Genomic DNA, 17,550 nt, shown 5'->3' on the forward strand with positions numbered 1-17,550 from the left:
AGCAATCAGGGTTCCCTGCCCTGTGGAAAGTCCAAGGACCACCCACCTCCATCCAGGTCTAGTAAGGTGAGCTTTGAGCAAATTCTTTTCTCGTCTATAAAACAGAGGATTGGGCTTTCCTATCCATGTCGCAGGCAGTTGAAAAAAGGGATATTCCATTGTCTATGAAAAATAACTTCTTTAATTCTAATGAGGACACTTGATAACCATTTCTTGACATACTCAATGATGAAAGTGCTTACGGAGACTCCAGAATCCCAAGGTCCATAGACCCCATGAGAGCGCTTCTGGAGTCTAGTGCTGGACAAGATCATAGGAGAGCGGTTAGCCTTGCACGTGGCTTTGAATACAAACCTCTTGCAACAAACAAGGTGATTCCCATGCATGCAGCGACCTCACCATAACTTTGGGGGAGAACCTTCGGGGAAGAACCTTCACAGGTGAACTTTCTGGGGAGAACCTTCACGGGAGAACCTTCAGAGGTGTGAGACCGAGAAACGATGTGGAATCCAACATTCTCGAAGTTCTGAAGCCTGTCAGTTTTTATTCTAAACCCTCCTTACCCCCTGTTGGCTTGCTCATCCTGGCTATGAGCTTGTCTATTGGATAAAGAGCAATGTGATTTAAAGGGGACGCACAGCTTCAAGCACTTGTAGGATTTTAAATTAACCACCCAATTCTCTTACTTTTTACTTTGCAGCCTGAAAATAGAAAGTATAGATAGCTTCTCTTTTTGGCATTGTTTGACTGAAGTCAGATTAACAGTTTTCTGAAATCAACTATGGTGTGTGTGTGTGTGTGTGTGTGTGTGTGTGTGTGTTGTATTCATATGTGATATACCTTCTTGCATGTATGTGTGCTTGCATGTGTGTGGAGGCCCAAAGTGGACTCAGACACCTTCCTTCCTCACACTCCACCTTCTACACAGAGACAGGCTCCTCACTGAACCAGGAGCTCCCCAGTTCTCTAGTCTCGCAGACCTGCTTGCTCTGGGGATCTGCCTCCTATGCACTGAGATTACAGGAGGGCCACCATACCCTCTCTCAGCTCTCACATGGGCTCTGCAAATTCAAACTCCCATCCTCATGCCTAAGCCACAACGCTTTTCCCCCTGAGCCATTTCCAAAGCTACTGTCTGCTACCTGTGTGTAATAATCACACAGTGCTGAGCTATAGCAAAACTGCCCATGCCCCTGATGGAGACCTTTTACATTGCTGATTTCAACTTCTTCCGTGCCATAGCACTCCCACATCACAGAGACAGAGCTCAAACTCTGAAATGCTGTCATTGTAAAGGTCTCACAAAAACAGCAAAAACAAAAAGACTGGGCCTGGGGAGGAGGCTCCATGGTTAAAGCACTTACTGACCAAGCATCAGGACTGCACTGTGGATCCCCAGAACTCACATAGACGTCAGGTGGGAGATGGCCTACCTGTGATTCAGCCTCAGCCAGTGAAGACAGGATCTCTGCAATGAGACTTAGCCATATCAGCTTTGAGAGGATAATTCCTGGCATCAACCTTGGGACTCCACATGCATGCACACCCACAGGCACTTACACCAAATGCACATGCAAACATGCATGCGCACACAAACACACACACACAAATAGAAGGGGGGGAATGGAATAAAAGTGTGTCATTTCATTTGCCTTTAAAGCAGTAGAAGTGGAAAAGAAATTAGAATCGAGAACCAAAGACGGAGTGCATTGAGAAGAGCAGGTGTTTAAACGGCGTGATTACCCTGTCCCTTGCGGAAGCTGGAAAGGTGGTCAAAGGCTGACGTCCCTTGGCTGTATAGAAACCTTTAGAGAATGAGCAAGCCCAGAGCTTGGGAAGAATCCGATGACCCTGTTTGAGAAGAACCATCGGGACTGGCTCAAGCTAGTGTGGCTAGAAAATTCGGGGATCTTCCAGTCCCGTATCACACGCTACTTCACAAGCAGGGTGTCGCCTGGAATAAATGGGCAGCAGCGGAAAGCAGGAAACCCCTGTGGTTTGGGGATTTCTGATCTTACTGGTGTGGGTGGTGACAGAGGCCATGGTCTAGGTCATCCCTTGGGAAAACAGCTCCCAGATCAGGTCAGTGATGCAGTGTTGTTCCAAGGGTGTTCTGGGAACTTCGCCCTGAGTGCCTTCCGCAGCTCTTCTGAGAAGTCTAGACAGCATCCCTCTTCTGAAGAGAGCACCCAGAATGATATGGTTCGGTTGCTCCCAGCTGAGAACCATGCCTCATACACATTTGATCTTCATGGGGTGGATTGGTGCATGGTGGGGAAGGACCTGCCATTCAAAGGGACTGCAGTTACTACATACATGATTTTGTTAGTCTACTTAAAAAGGCCCATGAGCTAGACACTACTGCCTCCACTACTCAGATGGGAAAATTCATACCAAAGGTCTGGGGCAGCCTGCCCCAAGTCACTCGGTTTCCTCCTTAGGGTTACTATGGTGAGGAAACACCACGACCAGAGACAAGTTGAGGGGGAAAGTATCCATCATTGAAGAACAGGACAGAAACTCAAACAGGGCCAAAACCAGGAGGCAGGGGCTGATGCAGAGGCCATGGAGGGGTGCTGATTACTGGCTTGTTTATCAGGGCTTCCTCGGTCTGCTTTCTTATAGAACCCAGAACCACCAGCCCTGGGATGGTACCACCCACAGTGGGCTGGGCCCTGCCCCACTAATCACTAATAAGAATGTCCCACAGGCTTGACTACAGCCTGATCTTATGGAGGCATTTTCTCAATCGATGCTTCCTCCTTTCCAATGTCTCCAACTTGTGTTAAGTCGACATAAAACTAGCCAGCACACTCAGCAACAGGGAAAGGCTCCAGACTGAAGCCTGAACCCAAGGCCTGTCTCATGTGCACTGTTCCAAAGACTCTCATACACATCTAGCAACTAACTTCATTGAAAGCTCATTTTATTGTGGTTTAATCTAACTTGAACTTTAGTCTGGAAGACCTGAGAAATGTCTGTGTGATGCTCTGACTTCCCATGGCCTTCCCTCAGCAGAGTGTCTGTGTATGCCAGGTCTCTTGGAACAGTGGCTGGGCAGATCAGTCCCTCAGAGCACCCTACCTATCTGTCCTGTGTTGTGGGGGATTCTGTCCTGCCCAATTCCTGCAATCATTAAGTCCCAAAGAAATCACACAGAGGTCTACATTAACTGTAAACTGATTGGCCCATTAGCTCAGGCTTCTTATTAACTCTTATAACATAAATTAGCCCATTATTCTTGTCTATGTTAACCACATGGCTCAGTACCTTTTTCAGCAGGGCAGTCTGTTGGAGGCCGTGTGGGTCCAACACAGATTCCCTAACTGGACTAGAACGGAGTCGCAAGGAATTACAGACACAACTTACACGGTCATCATGGAAGGGCAAGATCTCTCCTTTATTATCAAACACCTTATATATCATCACATTAATTGAGTGGGAAAACACATTAGGCTGTCTCCTAGGCAACCAGGTGCATGGGCTCAAGTCATGTCCGCATCTACCTGTATGCTAGCAGTCAGGTAGGCCATGAATTAGCATCTCTATAAGACATCCTCCAAATTTCAAAGGGAGGAAACACCAAACCTCTTAACTCTTTTTTTTAAAGGTTTTTTATTTATTATGTTTACAGTGTTCTGTCTGTATATAGCCTACTCGCCAGAGAGAGCACCAGATCTCATTACAGATGGTTGTGAGCCACCATGTGGTTGCTGGGAATTGAACTCAGGACCTCAGGAAGAGCAGTCAGTGCTCTTAACCTCTGAGCCATCTCTCCAAACCTCTTAACTCTTCAGTCATCAGCTTCAGAGACATCTCTTCTCAGGTGATCTACATTTATAACAAAAGAAACTAGGAGCAGCACATCCTGGCTATTGTTAAACAGAGACAGCTTGTCTGCAGAGTTACGTAATCAGCTCAGACCGGGCTAATGGCTCTTGTGCCATACAGAAATATAGGCCTACAGTAGTCACATCTTGCTTCTTCTGTGGTGGGGCTAGGACTGCGTCTTCTTCCCAGAATTCTCCTGTTCTCTTTGACCTGCCTCTACCTCCTGTCTGGTTGTCCCACCTATTCTTCCTGTCTGGCCAATCAGCATTTATTTAAAACATAATTGACAGAATACAGACAATTGTCCACATCAGTCCTGTGTCACCGTCCCCCTAGCTCATATTTCTCCTTTCTCCCCAGGTGCATCCTAAGCTATTTCCCATATATTTTCAGGACTGGGTCCCCAAGGCTGGTACTGAACCTGACCTTTACCAAGTGTGGCAGTTGGGATGAAATTGGCCCCATAAGCTCACAGGGAGTGACACTGTTAAGAGGTGTGGCCTTGTGGGAGGAAGTGTGCCATGGTGGAGGCGAACTCTGAAGTCTCCTATGTTCAAGTACACCCTGTAGATCAAGATGTAGAACTCTCAGCTCCTTCTCCAGCACCATGTCAGCCTGAATGCTGCCATGTCCCCAAGATGACAGTGAACTAAACCTCTGAAGCTGTAAGCCACCCCAATTAAATCTTTTCCTTTATAAGAGTTTCTGTGGGCAGACAACGCAGGCGGCGGCAGATGACGCAGGCGGCGGCAGACAACGCAGGTGGTGGCAGACAACGCAGGCGGCGGCAGACAACGCAGGCGGCGGCAGACAACGCAGGCGGCGGCAGACAACGCAGGCAGCGGCAGATGACGCAGGCAGCGGCAGACAACGCAGGCAGCGGCAGACGACGACGACGCAGGCAGCGGCAGACGAAGCAGGTGGTGGCAGACGACGCAGGCAGCGGCAGACGAAGCAGGTGGTGGCAGATGACACAGGCAGCGGCAGACAACGCAGGCAGCGGCAGACGACTCAGGCAGCGGCAGACGACGCAGGTGGTGGCAGACAACGCAGGCGGCGGCAGACAACGCAGGCGGCGGCAGACAACGCAGGCGGCGGCAGACAACGCAGGCCGCGGCAGACAACGCAGGCAGCGGCAGACGAAGCAGGCGGTGGCAGACAACGCAGGCGGCGGCAGACGAAGCAGGTGGTGGCAGACGACGCAGGCGGCGGCAGACAACGCAGGCAGCGGCAGACGAAGCAGGCGGCGGCAGACAACGCAGGCAGCGGCAGACGACGCAGGCGGTGGCAGACGAAGCAGGCGGTGGCAGATGACACAGGCTGCAGGCGGCGGGGACCAGCGTGGCACAGACGCAGGTGGCAGGGACCGGCGCACAACACCGAGAGCAGATCGCCCCACTACAAATAAATCAAAGAGGTAGGCCTTTGGTTGGCAAGGCCCCTGGCAAACGGGGAGCCTGGTCCTGTTCCTGAAGACCCTTCTGAGGAGTGAGAGGGATCTTGGCCCCCGGCAGGAGCCAGGAAACAGAGCGAGGGCACTTAGTAAGAGGAGCCCCTGGCCAGCAGAGAAACCTGATCCGGTTTTAAAAGACCGATTAGATAGCATCGATAGGAGGAGATGGGCAGGCGCCAAGGCAAAAATTCACCCAATAATCTGAAAAACAACATGAAAACACCAGAACCCAATGATCTTACAACAGAAGGACTTGAACACCCTAACACAGAAGAAGTGAAAAAAATGACTTTATGAAAGCAATAGAGTCCCTTAAACAACATGTAAAAATCGCCCTTATAGAAATGGATGAGAAGTATAACAAAACGTTTGAAGAAATGAATAAATACGTACATGATACCCTGGGAAACCAAGAAAAAACTATCAAACAGGTAATGGAAACAGTTCAAGAACTGAAAACTGAAATGGAAGCAAGGAAGAAAACACAAACTGAGGACCAGCTGGATATGGAGAATCTAGGTCAACGAGCAGAGCCTACAGAAACAAGCATAATCAATAGAATACAAGAGATAGAAGAAAGAATCTTAGATTCTGAGGACACCATAGAGAAAATAAACGCACTGATCAAAGAAAACAGCAAAGCCAACAAATTCTCATCACAAAACATTCAAGAAATATGGGACACAATAAAAAGACCAAACCTAAGAATAATAGGAATAGAAGAGGCAGAAGAGTCACAGCTCAAAGGCCCAGAAAATATTTTGAACAAAATTATGGAAGAAAACTTTCCCAACATAAAGAAAGATATTCCTTTGAATATTCAAGAAGCATACAGAACACCAAACAGACTGGATCAAATAAAAACATCCCCTTGCCATATAATAATCAAAACACAAAATATACAGGTTAAAGAAAGAATATTAAGAGCTGCAAAGGAAAAAGGCCAAGTAACTTATAAAGGTAAACAGATCAGACTTACACCTGACTTCTCTATGGAAACTATGAAAGCCAGAAGGTCCTGGATAGAGGTACTTCAGAAACCCAAACTACTATAACCAGCCAGGCTATTGTTCACTATCCATAGAGAAAACAAGATATTCCAGGATAAGAACAAATTTAAACAATACATAGCCACAAATCCAGCCCTACAGAAAGTAATAGAAGGAAAATTGCAACCCAAGGAATCCAACGTTGCCAACACTGCCTACAGTAACTCAGGCATCTAGCGACCCTTCACCAGCACAACTCAAAGAAGGGAGACACACAAACTCTCCTACCAAAAACAATAAGAATAACCGGAGTAAACAAGCACTGGTCATTAATATCACTTAATATTAATGGTCTCAATTCACCTATAAAAAGGCACGGGCTAAGAGATTGGATACGAAAACAGGATCCAACATTCTGCTGTTTGCAAGAAACACATCTCAACCTCAAATACAGGCATCTACTCAGAGTAAAGGGTTGGGAAAAGGTCTTTCAAGCAAATGGTCCTAAGAAAAAAGCAGGTGTGCCATACTAATTTCTACCAAAACTGACTTCAAACTAAAATCAATCAGAAGAGATTGAGATGGACACTTTATACTCATAACAGGAATGACGTCTCAATCCTGAATATCTATGCCCCTAATATAAAAGCACCCACTTATGTAAAAGAAATATTACTAGAACTCAAGGCAGACATCAAACCACACACACTAGTAGTAAGAGACTTCAATACACCTCTCTCTCCAATGGACAGTTCAATCAGACAGAAACCTAATAGAGAATTAAGAGAATTATTGGAGGTAATGAAGCAAATGGACTTAACAGACACCTATAGAACATTCCACCCAAATAGGAAAGAATATACCTTCTTCTCTGCAGCTCATGGAACCTTCTCAAAAATTGACCACATACTCGGAAACAAAGGAAACCTCCCCAGATACAAAAAAATATCAGTGTCCACCTGTGTCTTATCAGATCACCATGGATTAAAGTTAGAAGGCAACAACAATGCTACCCCCAGAAAGCCGACAAACTCATGAAAACTGAACAGTCAACTATTGAACCACACCTGGGTCAAGGAAGAAATTAAGAAAGAAATTAAAGTCTTCCTTGAATTTAATGAAAATAAAGAGACAACATACTCGAACCTATGGGACTCAATGAAAGCAGTGCTAAGAGGAAAGTTCATAGCACTAAGTGCCCACTTAAAGAAAACGGAGAAAGCATACATTGGGGACTTAACAGCACACCTGAAAGCTCTAGAAAAAAAAGAAGCAGACGTGCCCAGGAGAAGTAGAAGACTGGAAATAATGAAACTGAGGGCGGAAATCAACAAAATAGAAACACAGAAAACAGTCCAAAGAATCAATGAAACAAAAAGTTGGTTCTTGGAGAAAATCAACAAGATCAACAAACCCCTATCCAAACTAATTAAACAACAGAGAGAGAACATGCAAATAAATAAGATCAGAAATGAAAAGGGGGACATAACCACAGATACAGAGGAAATTCAGAGAATCATTAGATCTTACTACAAAAGCCTGTATGCCACAAAACTGGAAAATGCAAAAGAAATGGACATTTTTTAGATAAGTACCATATACCAAAGCTAAACCAAGACCAGGTGAACGATCTAAATAGACCTGTTAGTCGCGAAGAACTAGAAACTGTTATCAAAAATCTCCCTACCAAAAAAAGCCCAAGACCATATGGTTTCAATGCAGAATTCTACCAGAACTTCCAAGAAGAGCTAATACCTATATTCCTTAATGTATTTCACAATATAGAAACAGAAGAGTCATTGCCAAATTCCTTTTATGAAGCTACAATTACCCTGATACCAAAACCACACAAAGTCCCAACCAAGAAAGAGAATTACAGGCCAATCTCACTCATGAATATCGACACAAAAATTCTCAACAAAATACTGGCAAACCAAATCCAAGAACACATTAGGAAAATTATCCATTATGATCAAGTAGGCTTCATCCCAGAGATGCAGGGCTGGTTCGACATACGCAAATCTATCAATGTAATCCACCATATAAATAAACTGAAAGAAAAAACCAATATGATCATTGCATTAGATGCTGAAAAAGCATTTGACAAAATTCAACACCCCTTTACGATAAAGGTCTTGGAGAGATTAGGGATACAAGGGTCATACCTAAATATAATAAAAGCTATTTACAGCAAGCCGACAGCTAACATTAAATTAAACGGAGAAAAACTCAAAGCCATCCCACTAAAATCAGGAACACGACAAGGATGTCCATTCTCTCCATACCTCTTCAATATAGTGCTTGAAGTTCTAGCAATAGCAATAAGACAACATAAGGGGATCAAGGGAATTTGTATTGGAAAGGAAGAAGTTAAGCTTTTGTTATTTGCAGATGATATAATAGTATACATAAGCGACCCCAAAAACTCTACCAAAGAACTCCTACGGCTGATAAACACCTTTAGTAATGTGGCAGGATACAAGATCACTCCAAAAAAATCAGTGGCCTTCCTATACACTAAGGATAAGGAAACAGAGAGGGAAATCAGAGAAGCATCACCTTTCACGATAGCCACAAATAGCATAAAATATCTTGGGGTAACTCTGACCAAGGAAGTGAAAGATCTATTTGACAAGAACTTTAAGTCTTTGAAGAAAGAAATTGAAGAGGACACCAGAAAATGGAAGGATCTCCCTTGCTCTTGGATTGGGAGGATCAACATAGTAAAAATGGCAATTCTACCAAAAGCAATCTATAAATTCAATGCAATCCCCATCAAAATTCCATCAAAATTCTTCACAGATCTGGAGAAGACAATAATCAACTTTATATGGAAAAACAAAAAACCCAGGATAGCCAAAACAATCTTATACAATAAAGGATCATCTGGAGGCATTACCATCCCTGACTTCAAACTCTATTACAGAGCTACAGTATTGAAAACAGCTTGGTATTGGCATAAAAACAGAGAAGTCGACCAATGGAATCGAATAGAAGACCCTGACTTTAACCCACAAACCTATGAACACCTGATTTTTGATAAAGGAGCTAAAAGTATACAATGGAAAAAAGAGAGCATCTTCAACAAATTGTGCTGGCAAAACTGGATGTCAATCTGTGGAAGAATGAAAATAGGTCCATATCTATCACCATGCACAAAACTCAAGTCCAAGTGGATTAAAGACCTCAATATCAGTCCGAACACACTGAACCTGATACAAGAGAAAGTGGGAAGTACTCTACAACACGTGGGCACAGGAGGCCACTTCCTACGTATAACCCCAGCAGCACAGACACTAAGGGCCTCATTGAATAAATGGGACCTCCTGAGACTGAGAAGCTTCTGTAAAGCAAAGGACACTGTCACTAAGACAGAAATGCAACCCACTGACTGGGAGAAGATCTTCACCAACCCCGCAACTGACAAAGGTCTGATCTCCAAAATATATAAAGAACTCAAGAAACTAGACCGTAAAAGGCTTATCAATCCAATTATAAAATGGGGCACTGAGCTGAACAGAGAACTCTCAACAGAAGAAGTTCAAATGGCCAAAAGACACTTAAGGTCATGCTCAACTTCCTTAGTGATCAGGGAAATGCAAATCAAGACAACTTTAAGATACCATCTTACACCTGTCAGAATGGCTAAAATCAAAAACACCAATGATAGCCTTTGCTGGAGAGGTTGTGGAGAAAGGGGTACACTCATCCATTGCTGGTGGGAATGCAAACTTGTGCAACCACTTTGGAAAGCAGTGTGGTGGTTTCTCAGGAAATTCGGGATCAACCTAACCCTGGACCCAGCAATACCACTCTTGGGAATATACCCAAGAGAGGCCTTATCATACAACAAAAGTATATGCTCTACTATGTTCATAGCAGCATTGTTTGTAATAGCCAGAACCTGGAAACAACCTAGATGCCCTTCAATGGAAGAATGGATGAAGAAAGTATGGAATGTATACATATTAGAGTACTACTCAGCAGTAAAAAACAATGACTTCTTGAATTTTGCATGCAAATGGATGGAAATAGAAAACACTATCCTGAGTGAGGTAAGCCAGACCCAAAAGAGGAACATGGGATGTACTCACTCATATTTGGTTTCTAGCCATAAATAAAGGACATTGAGCCTATAATGCGTGATCCTAGAGAAGCTAAATAAGAAGGAGAACCCAAAGAAAAACATATAGGCATTCTCTTGAATATAACCTTCATCAGGCCATGAAAGGAGACAGAGACCCAATTTGGAGCACCAGACAGAAATCTCAAGGTCCAAATCAGGAGCAGAAGGAGAGAGAGCACAAGCAAGGAACTCAGGACTGCGAGGGGTGCACCCATACACTGAGACAATGGGGGTGTTCCAAGGCCAGCTGGCCTGGGTCTGAAAAAGCCTGGGATAAAACCGGACTTGCTGAACATAGCGGACAATGAGGACTACTGAGAACTCAAGAACAATGGCAATGGGTTTTTGATCCTACTGCACGTACTGGCTTTGTGGGAGCCTAGGCAGTTTGGATGCTCACCTTACTAGACCTGGATGGAGGTGGGTGGTCCTTGGACTTCCCATAGGGCAGGGAACCCTGATTGCTCTTTGGGCTGACGAGGGAGGGGGACTTGATTGGGAGAGGGGGAGGAAAATGGGAGGCGGTGGCGGGGAAGAGACAGAAATCTTTAATAAATAAATAAATTTAAAAAAAATAAAAAAAAAGAGTTTCTGTGGTCATGGTGTCTCTTCACAACAATAGAAACCCTGGCTAAGACACCAAGTTCTCAATTAATGTGAATGAATGAAGGAATGAATGAATGAGCGAGCAATTCCTCTGAGGAGTTTTCTGTATTGAATATCACAATGAGGAAGTAATTTGGAAGATCTTGAGCTCTTCTCCTAAGAGCCCGGGACAGCTCTGAGATACAGCATCCTGGCCAGTCTCTTCTTAGTGCAGGGAAAGAGACGTCAGTATGCAAACCAAGGAACGGCAGCAAGCATTGGGAAGAACCTCTTCTCTGTTCATTTCCATCCGTGACCTCAAACTGGGATTCTGGCAGAAGAAATAGGAGCCAGTGGAGAAGTACCAACGCACCCTCCCTGCAGAAGCCCTCAAGGTCGTCATTCACCTATACCCCATACTATGTGCACACATATGTGTGAGTGAGCAGAAGTACACACTTTGGGTAGTTGATGGCTAATAAAAAGGGTGGTTGACAGCCCTTCAGACGAAAAGAAAGGCGAGGAATGGCAGAGCCCTTACCACTATAGAGATGAACAGAACTGTAGTCTTCCCAGTCTACCCATTCTGAATCTACCCGCGTGGGCGTGGCAGGCCTGGCGTTCTGGATCCACCTGGGTGGGTACAGCAGGGCTGGCGTTCTGGATCCACCCGGGTGGGTATGCCTGGCATTCTGGATCCACCTGGGTGGGCATGGCAGGGCTGGCGTTCTGGATCCACCTGGGTGGGTACGGCAGGACTGGCGTTCTGGATCCACCTGGGTGGGTACGGCAGGGCTGGCGTTCTGGATCCACCTGGGTGGGTACAGCAGGGCTGGCGTTCTGGATCCACCCGGGTGGGTATGCCTGGCATTCTGGATCCACCTGGGTGGGCATGGCAGGGCTGGCGTTCTGGATCCACCTGGGTGGGTACGGCAGGACTGGCGTTCTGGATCCACCTGGGTGGGTACGGCAGGGCTGGCGTTCTGGATCCACCTGGGTGGGTACGGCAGGGCTGGCGTTCTGGATCCACCTGGGTGGGTACGGCAGGACTGGCGGTCTGGATCCACCCTCATGCTTTTTCATTCCCACAATCTCTGATGGTGGTGCTGTTAAGTGGGTACTCTTATAGTTGTATTCCCTCTCTCATCTTTTGTGGTTGCTTCATCTAATGTCCAGGGATTCTTTGGAGATGAATGGACGACTTATTTTCATTCTTTGTCTTTTGTTTTTGACACAGGGTCTCATACAGCTCCAGCTGCCCTCAAACTCATTATGTACGGGACAATGGTACTGAACTTCTGACCCTCCTGTCTCTACCTCCCCAGTGCTACCATTATAAGCATATATCATCATGCCTGGCTTATGAAGTGCCAGAGATTAAACTTGGTACTTTATACATGCTAGGCAAGGACTCCACCAACCAAGCTATAACCCCGACTGCATTTTTCTTGAGTAATAAAATAAATCAGTCTAAATCTTGTAGAATACTTCAGAGACCACCTAATGTGCCTGCTTCTTCTTTTAAAGGAGGAAGAGATTTTGTCCCAGAAAAGAAAAGTCATTCTCCCTGAGTCACACTGCTGGCAGAAGCAGGCACTGAACCCAGGTGTCTTGACACCAGGTTTGGGGCTCCTGTTACACCACAGTGCAGCCCCCCAGGATTGCAAACTTGATTTACGCCATCACTTGTAGGTTTTTACAGTCTTCAGCCTGGGCTTCCCAGCACCTCTCACCTCACACACGTTGACTTGAGCAACACCCGCCCGTGGGCCGCTCTTCCATCAAGCCGAGTCTCCCATTGTGAATCATCTTTTAAAAGAGTTTTACATCTGCTGCAGGGAAATTTACAGGCCCCAGGTTACCAGCCATAATTTCGGTCATTTGGGGGAAATAATGATGCTATAGTCGCCACTTTCCAAATGTTGCAGGAACCTGACCCCAATCAAGAAGCCTCTCAATAAATCAGCACAGAAACGGCATCCATTTCTTGCCTCGCTGTTTAGAAGGTCGAAGTTCTGAATCAGTGTCTGGGCTGGAGAAAGCATCCAACTCACAGTCTAGTCTAGATTTTCATAACAGCTGCCATTGTTCAAAGAGGGATTCATAACTCTCCATGGACTCCAGCCAACAGGCCTGAGCCAGACCCTTATTTATGTATGTTTGCTTGTTCGGAGTGCTCCAGTGTTCTTTCCATGTGGGAGCTGTTCAGGTCTCCTCTCCTGGCCCTGCCTGTGGACATCACTTCACACCAAATGCTCCCGGATGACAAGCTCTTATACATCTTCTTTGGCCCCTAATTTATGTTCAGATGGCCAGGATCATTGTACAACAAGACAGAGGTTATTAAGAGCAAAGGCAATGGCCAACTTTTTGGGAGCGATTGTGCTGAGCCAAGAGCCACTCACTGATTCAAGCACTGCTAAAAACAACCCCGTGAGAAAGGTGTTCCTGCTATCCTCCACCTGAGGAAACTGAGGCACAGCGTGGCTAGGTCATACACTAATACTCAGAAGAGCCAGGGTATAGGCCAAGAAGTCTGGCTCCTGTGACCTCTTCTTTAAGAAAAGTGATTTATTGCCTATAATTTACATACCATATAACTCACGCTCTTTAAGTATAAAGTTCAGTGTGTGTTAGTATATTCCAGGCGGGCAACTGTCATCACTATTTAATTCCAGGATATTTTCATCACCCTCGGGGAGACCCTGGACACATTTGTGAGCATCCCTAACCTTGCTTCTGTGGCCCCTGGCCGTCACAAATCTGTCGTCTATCTTTGTGGATTTTTCTTTCCTGGACATTTCATACAAATGGAAATATGCAGTATGTAACCATTTGCATCTGGAAAGTTTTTAAGGCTCATCTATGTGGTAGTATGTACCAATACTTGATTCTTTTTACAGCCAAGGAACACCTGTTGTATGGAGACAACATGCTTTGTTTATCCGCCGATCAGTTGATGGACAGTCGGGTGTTTCCACTCTTTTGCTCTGAATAAAAAATGTTGATGTATTGGATACTTTTCTCTTTTTTAAAGGGGTGTGTGTGTGTGTGTGTCTGTGTGTGTGTGTGTGTGTGTGTGTGTGTGAGAGAGAGAGAGAGAGAGAGAGAGAATGTCACATTTGTGCAAATGGTCACAGAGGTCAGAAGAGGGTGTCAGAGCCCCTGGAGCTGGAGATAGAGGCAGTTTGAACCACCCTATGGAGCTGCTGGGAACTGAACTCAGGTCCTTTGAAAGTGCAGGAAGTGCTGTTAACCACCGAGACATCTCTCCAATCTTTGGCTATTTTTCTCATTGCTATGACAAAAACTACTTGGAAAAAGGCTTATTTAGGCTTCCAGTTTGAAGAGAGAGAGCTTCCTTCACGTTGGGGAACTCATGGCCACAGAAGCATGTGGCAGCTGCTCGCATCCATAGGATTGGGCAAGTGGGGCTGGATTCCAAACCTTCCAGGCCTCCTCTCCTTCAGCAATGCTTGACCTCAAGATTCCACAACCTTGTGAAACACAGTCACCAGCTGGTATTTGAGTGTTCAAAGACATGAGTCTGTGGGATGTCATTTCACCTTCAAAAACAGCTGGTAGATCACAATATACTAAATTATTCCAACCATGAAGTGATTTTCATCTCCATAATGACCAGTGATGGTGTTGACTATGTATATACATCTCTCACCCTTGGAGAATACCTATTCAAATTATTTTCCTACTGATGTGCATATTTTTCTGGTTAATGTTGAGCTGCAAAGTTGTTTTAAATATATATTCTGAACATAAGACTACATTAGTTAGTTTCCTCATTCCTCTGCCTGAAAACCTGAGAGAACAATTTAAAGGATTTATTCTGGCTCAGGTGTCAGAGGGTTTGGTCTTGGGTTGCTTAGTTCCACAGGCTGGAACATCATGGTAGCAGTAGCTTGGAACAGAGTAGGTTCTTCTCTTGTGGTGACCAGGATGAAGAGGAAGGGGACCAGGGCCAGACACAGACTGCACAACACAGCCCTACTAACAGACCCTGCAGTGAGGCCTCACCTCCCAATGTCTCTCCTGCCCATAACAAAGCTCCACTGATTTGGGACAAAGCATTCAGCATTCAGCATATGAGATTATATGACTTTTCACATTCAAGCCATAACAAAGTCCCCATCGGTCCCTTTCTTGATTGATGTGGGATGTCCTTCTGTATATGTGTTGCTTTCATTGGTTGACAAATAAAGTTCTTTCAGCCAATGACCTAGTAAAGTAAAGCCAGCTAGGAAATACGAACAGAGATACAGAGAGAGTAGGTTGATGGAGGAGGGTCATATGTCTATTGGTTAATAAAGAAACTGCCTTGACCCTTAATAGGACAGAAAATTAGGTAGGCGAAATAGACAGAACAGAATGCTGGGAGAGAGAAGGCAGTGAGCCAGACGCCATGCCTCTCCTCTCCAGGCAGTCGCCATAGCTCTCCTCTCTGAGATGGACGCAGGTTAGGATCTTTCTGGTAAGCTACCACCTCGTGGTGCTACATATATTAATAGAAATGGGTTAATCAAGATGTGAAAATTAGCCAGTAAAAGGCTAGAGCTAATGGGCCAAGCAGTGTTTAAAAGAATACAGCTTCAGGGTAATTATTCCTGGGTAAAGCTAGCCGGGTGGCGGGATGTAGCCCACCTACAGTAGGTGAAATCAAGTGGATACCAGCCAGCCGCCGAGGAAACAAGACATGTAGAAAATGAAGTAAAGCCACGGCCGTGTGGCAATAAATAGATTAATAGAAATGAGTTGATTTAAGATGTAAGAGCTAGCTAAAAATATGCTTGAGCCATCGGCCAAACAGTGTTGTAACTAATATAGTTTCTGTGTGATTATTGGGGTCTGGGTGTCTGGGAAACAATAGTTCAGTCTCTGTTTACACTTGATTGTATCTCCTGAAGCACAAACGTATCCATCTCCCAAAGTCTAGTTTCTATCCTTTGTGTCTTGCTTGGATATGTACTTGGTGTCACGCCTGAGAAGGTTTTGCCTAGCCCAAAGTCACGAAGAAATGCCCTGGTTTTTCTCTAAGACCTTAAGATTTTAGATTTCGTGTTTGGGTCTACATTCCATTTCGAGTGAGGATTCCATTCAATTTGAGTTAAAAGTCCAGCGTCCAGCTTTATTCTGTGCGCGTAGGCTTCCAGATGACACAGCACTGTTTATCGAGAGGCTTCCATGCTCTTAAGGAGTGTGTGTGTGTGTGTGTGTGTGTGTGTGTGTGTGTGTGTGTGTGTGTGTGATTTCTGGCCTCTCCTTAAACCCCTCAGGTGTCTAAAAGCCTAGCCAATAGGAAGACAAAGGGAAGATTTTTCCATCTGCCCCTGAAAGCCAAAATCCATCCCTGAGGAGATAAGGAGTCTGATTCATGTTTTAAAAACAGGGCTGTCACAGGAAGACATTAACATAGGGAGAAAATGCTGCTGGCCTCAGAGATGGGATCTAGCGCTCTCTGACGAGACACATTTAAGAAGGTATAGTGTTAGATGCTAAGTCGGTGATGAGACTGGAGTTTCGGCGCTGTGCTCATTTCTTGGTCCTCCCTCTGAGATCTTAGGGCTGTTCTTTTTTTGTCATGGTTTTTAGCACAAGAAATCCCTACCCATGGGGCCAGACCTTGCCCATTAGTGATTTCACAGTCTCCAGCTCCTAGCCACTCCACCAGGGCACAGCCTGGGGGAGGGGAGGCTACGACCCTGTCTCTTCAGGGAGCATGTCTTCAGCCTCAGAGGGTCTGGGATAGGATCCAGTTAGTGACTTAGCTTTGCTTCCCCAAGGCAGCGACTCACACAGGGAACTTACACAGCCATGGTTTTCAGAAATGACTCTTTTGGAGTAGGAACAAGACAGCCTGAGGAAAACAGAACACTGGAAGGAAATTGCTTATAATGGTCAGGCCCCGATTATTCTTCCTTGGAGAACCCCAAGATGGTTTTACTTTCTTTCTTCTGTTTCATCAAGAGTTACTTCCTCATGTCACCCCTAGAAAAAACAGGGCAAATAGCACTTATTGTTATAACAAGCTATCCCCAAAATGTTCCAAAGCAGTGAGCAGTCTTCCACGTGGTCATCCTACCTCCCAGGTCCTATCATCTCATGTCTCTGCAATATTGTCTAGACTCAGCTTCTCTGCTTGATCCTTTCCACACACCCAGTGTGCAAGAAGAGGGGCTAGAGCTGAGTGATGTCATATTCCAGCAGGCAAAACTGAGTCAAATGGACATAACTGGCTTGAAAGAAGCTAACTAAGTGACAAGGTCTCCTGTGCCCAGAAGATACAAAAAAAAATGAACTCACAGCAGTTTCTATGACAACCGTGAAGATATAGATTACATCACCATGATGACACAATTTTTATGATCCTTCTGAGCTACCGTAGTGACTTCACTAGCACTCAGTCTCCCTAGTTACCTGCCCTCATGAAGTGTGACCAGATTTTTTATATGTTTACTTTATTTACATATGTGCATGTAGGTGTATGGAAAGAAAAATGCCATGGGGGTAGGTAACCATGGAGGCTAGGTGTCATCTCCTGGAGTTATAGGCAA

The sequence above is a fragment of the Microtus pennsylvanicus genome, chromosome 7 (genome assembly GCF_037038515.1).
Source record: "Microtus pennsylvanicus isolate mMicPen1 chromosome 7, mMicPen1.hap1, whole genome shotgun sequence".
Classification (NCBI taxonomy): domain Eukaryota; kingdom Metazoa; phylum Chordata; class Mammalia; order Rodentia; family Cricetidae; genus Microtus; species Microtus pennsylvanicus.